The 7,500-nt window shown below is 39.9% G+C and overlaps 1 protein-coding gene across 3 annotated transcripts in view; it reads right to left on the minus strand.

Annotated features, from left to right (window-relative positions):
- LOC135096557 (serine/threonine-protein phosphatase 6 regulatory ankyrin repeat subunit A-like) overlaps positions 1 to 7,500 on the minus strand; it is a 76,564-nt gene that overhangs the window by 52,386 nt on the left and 16,678 nt on the right. The window contains exon 2 of one of the 3 annotated variants that reach the window (XM_063998130.1): positions 1,386 to 1,453. The exons of the other annotated variants lie outside the window; for them this stretch is intronic. The gene's annotated coding sequence lies outside the window, so the exon portion shown is untranslated. The remainder of the gene's footprint in view (positions 1 to 1,385; positions 1,454 to 7,500) is intronic. 3 annotated transcript variants of the gene reach the window in all.

The raw sequence follows: 7,500 nt of genomic DNA on the forward strand, positions 1-7,500 counted from the left end.
TATATATATATATATATATATATATATATATATATATTGAACTGTAAAACACCAACTCTCCTTTACTAAACACAACCTTCCAGGTGACTATTGTAAAAGTCACTAAGTAAATATAAGCAAGTGTACCTTTGAGGGAATTTTTTTTCTATAATGACTTATTTAATTTTTCTATACAGGATAAACTATTGAATCCTATTGTACGAGGATCAAATAACATCATGCTTGTTACACAGGATTTGAATGTAAGCACGTAGTTTTCATTGTACTTATTATTATTATTACAAAGCAAGATGTAAGCCATAACAAAGACGCTGCAAGTGATTACTCTTAGATTTAAGGTTTCGGCTTCCCCCTTGAAGGCAAAAAGGTATTTATCACGTTTTGTATTTTTATAATGCGTCTAGAATACACACATAAACAGAGAAGTGAATTATAGTGTGTGTATAGGCAAGAAACATTACCTGAAATGTGTGTGTGTGATTTGTTAGTAGCTACCTACGCAGTAAGATAATGAGGCATTATATCAATACCTTCAAAGAAGATTAGTGTTATGTAAGTAGTCATTGTGTGATTAGCTATTGATTGTAATGTATAACTTGCAGCTTTCACGCCCATGCAAGAGGCAAACGTGGTACAGAGGACCTAATAAAGACCCTTGTGATACAAGATAGTGTGTGTTCATTGGCCCACCACTAATAATTTGACACAAGTGTGATCCCGCGGTAAGAACCGCCACAACTATCCCCTTTTCTTCAGTGACACTCAACTGTCACCCTCTTCTATTTTGAACATCCTCGGTGAGTCCTTTACTAATAATCCTTTACTTATAATATAAACATCTCATCTCTTGTTAAAACAGCTTCTGAGAAGTTAGGTGTTCTGAGTCATCTCTGCCAGTTTTTTCTCCCCCACCCTCTCCCCCAGATGGTAACCGTACAGAGGCCTTATCCGTCCATGTAAGGAAAATGTTTCACATGTATGGGTGGGTTCCACTCTTACCGCTCTTCTAGATAGGGTGGAGTCCCAAGCATTTTGCCTTCTTAACTCCTCTCTTCTAATTGACTGTCTTCATCCTCTTTCTCATTGCTGCAATGTTGCATTTCATGCTATCCTCTACCACCATTGTCAAGCTAACTACTACTCTGACCTTGCCAGCTGCATGCCTCCCCTTCTCCCATGGCTTCACTACTACTTTCCTACTTTCTGTCACCTCTGTTTTGTCCACCTTTCTAATTCATTAGGTAACCAGTATTCCCAATCACTCATCCCTTTTTCTGGTGAACTCTGGAATTCCAAACCTGTTACTGTTTCCTCCTTCCTGTGACTTGGACTCTTTCAAGCAGGAGGCATTAAGACACTTATCCAATGTGGTGGTTGTTTTTTACCTCATTTTGGGTACTGCCATTCAAGTGGGTCTTTCTTTCTGGCAATTTTTTGCATGTTGCCGGTGTCCCTTAAAAAAAAAAAAAAAAAAAAAAAAAAAAAAATATATATATATATATATATATATATATATATATATATATATATATATATATATATATATATATATATATATATATATATATATATATATATATATATATATATATATATATATATATATATATATATATATATATATATGTTACGGCCATTTTGGAAAATTGGTCGTTTTACAAAATTGCCGGTCATTATGCAAAAAGACCAAATTCGTGGTCACATTGCAAAATGACCTAAATTTCTCAACATTTTGCAAAACGACCAAGATTTTGGTCAGTTTACAAAATAAACAGTATTTTTGTTGGTCCGTTTACAAAATCTCCATACAGTAAGCAGCCAGATGGAAAAAAAAGCGAGGGAATGATAAAACGTTACAGTTGCAGTACATAACCAATGAGTATGCTTAACTGTCCTTATTTTAGGTTCAGCTAATCATCTCACACACACACACACACACACACACACACACACACACACACACACACACACACACACAAAGTTCGAACCACTTCTTTTTGAACACACACACACACACACACACACACACACACACACACACACACACACACACACACACACACACACACACACACACATTTATCGCACAGCTGGATTTCCCCCTGAACTCATATGAGTATGTCACCCTTGTTAATCTTCGTTCAATCTCTGCTGGCCTCGCTGCCACTCTCTCCTGTAAATTATCTCTTATGATATTGGTTCATTTACTGGTTTGTCATTCACTCTTGTATGTGTAGGCGCCGTCATCGAAGGGCAGGTAAGATAGATTAGTTAGCTTGTGTAGAAAATAGAAATGACCAACGATAATTTTGTAAACTGACCAAAATCTTGGTCGTTTTGCAAACTGACCAACGATAATTTTGTAAGATAGATTAGTTAGCTTGTGTAGAAAATAGAAATGACCAACGATAATTTTGTAAACTGACCAAAATCTTGGTCGTTTTGCAAACTGACCAACGATAATTTTGTAAACTGACCAAAATCTTGGTCGTTTTGCAAAATGTTGAGAAATTTAGGTCATTTTGCAATGTGACCACGAATTTGGTCTTTTTGCATAATGACCGGCAATTTTGTAAAACGACCAATTTTCCAAAATGGCCGTAACATATATATATATATATGTATATATATATATATATATATATATATATATATATATATATATATATATATATATATATATATATATATATATATATATATATATATATATATATATATATAATTCTTCTCTTTCTCACTGAAATGCAAGTGTCTGAGGTAACTGACAGTAGCTCCTTCTCTGTTCCCTCCTACTTTCTGTATTCTCACTTTCAATGCAAAGCAGGATGTTGCATCTATGAGAACAACGGCCCAACCTGCTCTAGTGCCCTTGCTTTTAAATTTTCCAGATATCCTACCATCTGGTTACAACCGCAGAGTCACTCTCAAACTAAATTTATCTGAGATGTATACCTCTCACCTAACTCCTCTGACTTTAAGAAATTCTTTGATTTCTTGACTTCCAAAGTGTAGCACATTCTGACATTTGACTCTCTTCACTTTTGTGGAGATCTCCATTCTTGGGGACTTCAATGTTCACCACCAGCTTTGGCTTTCCTCTCCCTTCACTGACTATCCTGTTAAACTAGCCTTTAACTTTTCGATCCTCCACGACCTAGAGCAATGAGTGCAACTCTCTTCCTCCACACAAAACTACAAGCACCTAATAACACACACACCCTTCACTCCAAAAATTTTAAAATCATGGCGACTCCTACACCAGCCTCGGAGTCCCCATCTGGGGAGGGGACCATAAATGTCCCCAGGTCGGACTGCCTTTCCGTCGACGACCCTAAGTGTCTTGACACCCCCCTCAACTTTTTCTTCATTAACTTCTGCAACATTCGCGGTCTAAGATCTAATTTTCAATCTGTAGAACACCACCTCTCCTCTTCTAAACCTCATCTTCTTTTCCTCACTGAAACTCAGGTGTCTGAGGCAACTGACAGTAGCCCCTTTTCTGTTCCCTCCTACTTTCTCTATCCTCATTTTCGATCCAAAGCTGGATGCTGCGTTTATGTGCGCAATGACTTAACCTGCTCTCGTGCCCACGCTCTTGAATCTTCCGAGTTTTCCACCATCTGGCTACGACTACAGAGTCATTCTTATACTAAATTTATCTGTGCTGTATACCTCTCTCCTAACTCCTCTGACTATAAGAAATTCTTTGACTACTTAACTTCCAAAGTGGAGCACATTCTGACCCTCATCCCTTTTGCAGAGATCTCCATTCTTGGAGACTTCAATGTTCACCACCAGCTTTGGTTTTCCTCTCCCTTCACTGACCATCCTGGTGAACTAGCCTACAACTTTGCTATCCTCCATGACCTAGAGCAATTGGTGCAACACTCTACTCGTATTCCTGACCGTCTTGGAGATACGCCCAACATTCTTGACCTTTTCCTGACCTCTAATCCTTCTGCTTATGCTGTCACCCTTTCTTCTCCGTTGGGCTCCTCCGATCACAATCTCATATCTTTATCTTGTCCTATCACTCCAATCCCTCCTCAGGATCCCCCTAAGCGAAGGTGCCTCTGGCGTTTTGCCTCTGCTAGTTGGGGGACCTGAGGCGGTATTTTTCTGATTTTCCTTGGAATGACTACTGCTTCCGTGTCAGAGACCCGTCTTTGTGTGCTGAGCGCATAACAGAGGTGATAGTGTCTGGCATGGAGGCGTACATTCCTCACTCTTTTTCTCGTCCTAAACCTTCTAAACCTTGGTTTAACACAGCTTGTTCTCGTGCTATACATGATAGAGAGGTGGCCCACAAAAGGTACTTAAGCCTTCCTTCACCAGAATCTCATGCACTTTATATTTCTGCCCGGAACCATGCCAAGTCTGTTCTCCAACTAGCCAAAAACTCCTTCATTAACAGAAAATGTCAAAACCTTTCAAGATCTAACTCCCCTCGTGATTTCTGGCATCTAGCCAAAAATATCTCCAATAACTTTGCTTCTTCTTTTTTCCCTCCTCTACTTCAACCAGATGGCACCACTGCTATCACATCTATTTCTAAAGCTGAACTCTTTGCTCAAACCTTTGCTAAAAACTCTACCTTGGACGATTCTGGGCTTGTTCCTCCCTCTCCTCCACCCTCTGACTACTTCATGCCTCGTATTAAAATTCTTCGTAATGATGTTTTCCATGCCCTCGCTGGCCTAAACCCTCAGAAGGCTTATGGACCTGATGGGGTCCCTCCTATTGTTCTCCGAAACTGTGCCTCCGTGCTTGCACCTTGCCTAGTCAAACTCTTTCAGCTCTGTCTGTCAACATCTACCTTTCCTTCTTGCTGGAAGTTTGCCTACATTCAACCTGTTCCTAAAAAGGGTGACCGCTCTAATCCCTCAAACTACCGTCCTATTGCTTTAATTTCCTGCTTATCTAAAGTTTTTGAATCTATCCTCAACAGGAAGATTCTTAAACATCTATCACTTCACAACCTTCTATCTGATCACCAGTATGGGTTCCGTCAAGGCCGCTCTACTGGTGATCTTCTGGCTTTCCTTACTGAGTCTTGGTCATCCTCTTTTAGAGACTTTGGTGAAACTTTTGCTGTTGCCTTGGACATATCAAAAGCCTTTGATAGAGTCTGGCACAAAGCTTTGATTTCCAAACTACCCTCCTACGGTTTCTATCCTTCTCTCTGTAACTTCATCTCAAGTTTCCTTTCTGACCGTTCTATTGCTGCTGTGGTAGACGGTCACTGTTCTTCTCCTAAATCTATTAACAGTGGTGTTCCTCAGGGTTCTGTCCTGTCACCCACTCTCTTCTTATTATTCATTAATGATCTTCTAAACCAAACTTCTTGTCCTATCCACTCCTATGCTGATGATACCACCCTGCACTTTTCCACGTCTTTTCATAGACGTCCAACCCTTCAGGAGGTAAACATATCACGCAGGGAAGCCACAGAACGCCTGACTTCTGATCTTTCTAAAATTTCTGATTGGGGCAGAGCAAACTTGGTATTGTTCAATGCCTCAAAAACTCAATTCCTCCATCTATCAACTCGACACAATCTTCCAGACAACTATCCCCTCTTCTTCAATGACACTCAACTATCCCCCTCTTCTACACTGAACATCCTTGGTCTGTCCTTTACTTATAATCTGAACTGGAAACTTCACATCTCATCTCTAGCTAAAACAGCTTCTATGAAGTTAGGTGTTCTGAGACGTCTCCGCCAGTTTTTCTCACCCCCCCAGCTGCTAACTCTGTACAAGGGCCTTATCCGTCCATGTATGGAGTATGCTTCACATGTCTGGGGGGGTTCCACTCATACTGCTGTTCTAGACAGGGTGGAATCAAAAGCTTTTCGTCTCATCAACTCCTCTCCTCTAACTGACTGTCTTCAGCCTCTCTCTCACCGCCGCAATGTTGCATCTCTAGCTGTCTTCTACCGCTATTTTCATGCTAACTGCTCTTCTGATCTTGCTAACTGCATGCCTCCCCTCCTTCCGCGGCCTCGCTGCACAAGACTTTCATCTTTCTCTCACTCCTATTCTGTCCACCTCTCTAACGCAAGAGTTAACCAGTATTCTCAATCATTCATCCCTTTCTCTGGTAAACTCTGGAATTCCTTGCCTGCTTCTGTATTTCCACCTTCCTATGACTTGAATTCCTTCAAGAGGGAGGTTTCAAGACACTTATCCACCAATTTTTGACCACTGCTTTGACCCTTTTAGGGACTGGCATTTCAGTGGGCATTTTTTTTTATTAGATTTTTGTTGCCCTTGGCCAGTATCCTTCCTACATAAAAAAAAAAAAAAAAAAACCCTACTGGTATTCCTGACCGTCCAGGAACATTCTTGATCTTTTCCTAACCTCTAATCTTTCTGCTTATGCTGTCACCCTATCTTCTCTGTTGGTATCCTCCGATCACACACTCATATTTGTGTCTTGTCCTATCATTCCAGTCCTTCCTCAGAATCCCCCAAAGCAGAGGTGCCTTTGGCGTCTTGTCTCTGCTTGTTTGGGTGACCTGAGGAGGTATTATGCTGGTTTTTCATGGAATGATTACTTCTTTCGTGTCAGAGATCCGTTTATGTGTGCTGAACGGATAACAGAGGTGATAGTGCCTGGCACTAAACCTTCCAAACCTTGGTTTAACACAGACTGTTCTCTTGCTATACATGGCAAACGAGGAGAAAAAAAGAATTTTTGAGCCTGAATCTCATGCACTTTGCATTTCTGGACAGAATCATGCTCAATATGTTCTCCAAAAACTTCATCATTAAAATATTGCAAAGTCTAACTTCTCTCGTGACCTCTAATATCTAGCAAAAAAAAAAAAAAGATAATAATAATAATAATAATAATAATTATAATAAAGATAAATAGTAAAAATAAATAAATAAAAAAATAAATAAAAATCAGTAATATCTTTGCTTTTTTATTTTTCCCTCCTCTGTTTCAAACTGATAACACCATTGCCATCTCATCTATCTCTGAAGCTGAACTCTTTGCTCAAACCTTTGCTAAAAAAAATCTTTATTCGACGACTCATGGCTTCTTCCTCTCTGTTCTCCACCCTCCGATTACTTCATGCTGCCCATTAAGATTATTTGCAGTGATGTTTTCCATGCACTCGCTGGTCTTAATCTTCGGAAGGTCTATGTACCTGATAGGATTTCTCTTTTTATTCTCCGAAACTGTGCCTCCGTGGTTGCACCTTGCCCAGCCAAATTCTTACAGATTTCTCTTTCGGCATCTTCCTTTCCTTCTTGCTGGGAGTTTGCTTACGTTCAGTCTGTTCCCAAAAAAGGATGACCGTTGTAATCCCTCAAACTACCGTCTTATTGCATTGAGGATAGACTCAAAATTTTAAGTTTTGAGTCTATCCTGAACAAGAAGATTCTTAGGTCCATACCGAGAGTTGTGTAGGCCAAGGCGTGGACCCTCTCTTCGACCATCAAGGAAAAGCCTTCGTGTGTGCCTTAAATCCGTACCAAGAGTCAC

The sequence above is a fragment of the Scylla paramamosain genome, unplaced genomic scaffold (genome assembly GCF_035594125.1).
Source record: "Scylla paramamosain isolate STU-SP2022 unplaced genomic scaffold, ASM3559412v1 Contig4, whole genome shotgun sequence".
In the NCBI taxonomy this organism is placed as follows: Eukaryota; Metazoa; Arthropoda; class Malacostraca; order Decapoda; family Portunidae; genus Scylla; species Scylla paramamosain.